This window comes from Artibeus jamaicensis, unplaced genomic scaffold (assembly GCF_021234435.1).
Source record: "Artibeus jamaicensis isolate MK-2021 breed Jamaican fruit bat unplaced genomic scaffold, CSHL_Jam_final contig_851, whole genome shotgun sequence".
In the NCBI taxonomy this organism is placed as follows: domain Eukaryota; kingdom Metazoa; phylum Chordata; class Mammalia; order Chiroptera; family Phyllostomidae; genus Artibeus; species Artibeus jamaicensis.
In genome coordinates, this window is record NW_026521986.1 from 21,417,967 (window position 1) to 21,421,569 (window position 3,603).

A 3,603-nucleotide genomic window follows, 5' to 3' on the forward strand; every position below is an offset into this window, starting at 1 on the left:
TCAATTTTTGCTCACAGTCCCTGACAGGTAGGCAAGACTTTGTCAATTATACATAGCGGTCTAGGGTTCCCACACCCAATTCCCTTTCCTCCCCTTTGCACTTTATACAGGTATTATCCATCCCCTGCCCTCACCTCAATAAATCTCGTACAATTCTAACCTAGTCCCCACGTGTGCTCCCTGAAGACTCAATCAATACAGCATTTGGTAGTTTTATAACTACATATAATTATATTATATAAAATAACTATATAACATATCATTACATTTACCAATTGAGTACAAATACCTTTAAAGTTGCTTCACTCCAAAAGAAAAATTTTAAACTCTTGACAGATAGCCCAGTAAAAATTTTAAAGTTCATTCGTGTACCTAGTTTTCTTGCAGAAAAATATGAGAGGGTGAGTAATACAAGATTTTCAACCATAAATATATCTCCTTAAGTTAAAAATTCTGGAATTTCATTTCAAGGAGAAAACGGAATAATGTTAGTATTTCTGATAAAGAAACCTTTCCCACAATTTAAATATAATTGGGTAATGGCAGGTTTAGAATTGTTGTTAATTTCATTGAATGCATTTTTGTTTTTAAATCTGGTTACCTGAAATATATCCAGTAATATTGTAATGATTTTTATTATAATTTTCCCGGCTCTGCCCTCCTCTGCCCATCCCACCCCCACTCCCACAGTCAATCCCCACACTGTTGTCCATGTCTGTGGGTAAACGATGCAAAATTTTAATTTATAAATGTCATAATTACATGTCAGAAATCATCTTTTGATACTCACACTTATTGTGAAAAAATATAGATATCAATTTTAAAATGTTAAAAAAGGAATCAATAGTACTTCTCAAAATTAACTTACAGGGAAAATCCAAGCAACACTTTGAAATTTACTCTCATAGATAGTTATTTTCTTTCAAAGGTTCAATTCATCTGACTATTCATTCAATAATCTGACAAACTTGCTTTTAACATCATCCAAAAAGAAAGGCCAAAAACAAGGAAAGAAAATGAGAGAGAGAGAGAGAGAGAGAGAGAAGCAATCAGGAGAAAATCTCCACTTGCTTATTCCATTTCTCCACTTACTTGCTTGTGCCTGGACCCACGGGTCAGCTTACTCTTCTGTGATTATGGATGGGCTGTACCTTCTGTTATCTAAATGCAGCCCCTCCATTTAGGAACTAATAATGACCTTTCCATATATTCCAAACTTCCTTCCAGAAATCCTACTCTCTTTCTCTGTTAAAAACAAACAAACAGAAATGCCTCTTCTGATCCCACTTGCCATCCCAGCTCCCATCCCATTTGTGGGTTTCTCTTAACCTCCCCATCTCCCATCCATCACCAGCCTTCACCAAGACGGCTGGAGTCAAGAGCTCTAATGAGCTGCTAATTCCACAGGTCAGTTCTCAATCCTCGGTACTTGATCTATCAGCACCATTTGACATTTGACGCTGTTGATCAACCGAGTCCTCTTCTTCACTTTGCTTCCAGCTCAGCTGAGTCTCCCGTGCTGGTCATTCCTTTCCTGTTGCCTTTGCTTTGGTCTCCTAATCTTCTGAACTTTTAACAGTTGGGTGACCCAGGGAGTATTCTTGGACCTTTCTTCTTTGCTACCTATACCCACTAGATTGGAGAGCTCTCATCCAGCCTTACGAATTGAAATAAGCTGATCATTCTCATTTTTCTGTCTGCAGCCTGGACTTCTCCTCTGACTACAGGTTCCTACCTGTGTCCTACCTGACAGCTCCACTGGACAGTCGGAGAAGCACTGCACACACAACAGGTCAAGAATTCTTGGATCAGCTCCTTGGCTAACACCGCACTTTAAATGCATTGGACATTTAAGTGTTCTCTATTTTCAGAACATATCCAGAATCATGCTATTTTTTAAATTACATCTTGTGTCTGAACAGCTAATATCTTTTGTGAAGGTTTTCATGTATTAGTCTCCACTATAGTTCTCGGTCTATTTTGAACAAAGCATAGATTTGGCTTATTAGGACAGAACCCAGAACATACCTTTATGATGTTCAAAATCCTCTAATACCTCTCCATCTTCCTTAGAGTAATAGCCAATGTCCTTATAAGCACCAACAAGACTCCACATCACCCACCCTGAACCCCTGCTTTGTTCACTCATCTGACCTCATCACCAAATACCATCTGCCTTCCCGAGTCACCGCCAGCACATCAGCCTCCCGGTGGCATCCATGCCAGACATGCTTCTGAATATCGCAGGACCCACTCCCTCTCCTCGCTGACACCCGTGTGTGTCCCTTTCACAAAGAGGAGTTTCCTGGTTACCACCTGTAAAATCGCAGCCTCTCACCACTGCCAAGCATAGCTGAGCCTCGTCTATGATATTTTGCATAGCACTACTCCTAACTGATATCTTATGTATTTGATTGGTTGATTGTTTGACATCACCTTCTCTTAGAATAAATACCTATGAAGACGGAGATATTTGTATCTTTTTTCAGTCTTAGGAAATGTTTTGGGCTATAGATGTTCTCTATGATCTCAGAGATTATGTTCAATTAAAATGTTCTCTTTAATTTCAGTTCTATAAACGAATAAATGAAAATCCCATAAAAAGTCAGGAATGACAACCCTTTATTTGCTTGTGAGGACTTCACTTACAGAAATCTCTTTGGCTGGGTCAGATGACTCAGAGGTGAATAAACAGCAAATGTGGACAATTTAGAACTGTCTATTTCAACTATTGTCCTTTCATTAAGCAAATGAAATTTTGATATATTCAAATGTAGTTTGTTGATCTTTTGGAGATAAAATAAGTTAAGTTTGACTAGATTCAAATTGAAACAACAGAAGTTTGAAGTTATACCTGATCATTAGGCTATTTTTGTTAATATAACTAATTTTAAGACTGCACAGCTAGAGTCAATTTCCTTATAGAATTAGCTGTTTATTGTATAAATATTAACTTTCATTGGATCTAGTGTAGGCAGTTTTAGGGCAACGGAAGGTGAAACTGGAGAGAGAAAGTATCACTGACACCTGCTCACTCGAAGTTCAATCTGATTTCTTTGAGAACAATCTCTGTTGAATTTGACTATGGCAATATCTATGGATTTCCATGGAACTAAGTAACAGTCGATGATCAAGAAAAGACAGGCTTTTTCTCTGAAATAATTTAGATACCTCTCATTTAAAAATGTGGGCTACCAAAACACTGGGCACAAGAAAAACTGACTTAATAGGTTTCAGGAAATATTGAAAAGACCCTGGAATAAAACTCATACTAGATGCTTGAATTCCCTTTATTCTGCCAACTAATCCATTCTTCATTAAAGTGTAAAGAACCAGTTTGGCAACTGAAGTGCTATTGATTTGAAACCGTGGCGTATGAAGAAATTGTTTCACTTGTGTTGTTTCCTGTATTTGCTTTGAAAAGCTCAGACACAGAAAGAAAAGCACTTTCATTTAAGAAGTGGATATAGCTGAGTCAACATTTATGTAGGGTACTTTTCTCTAGGCCCAGGGTGAGAGAAAGAAAACATAGAATTCTAATCATTAAGCTCTTGAGAACATTCCAATCAACAGTGACTGACTTCTAAACACCACAGGGTAAAA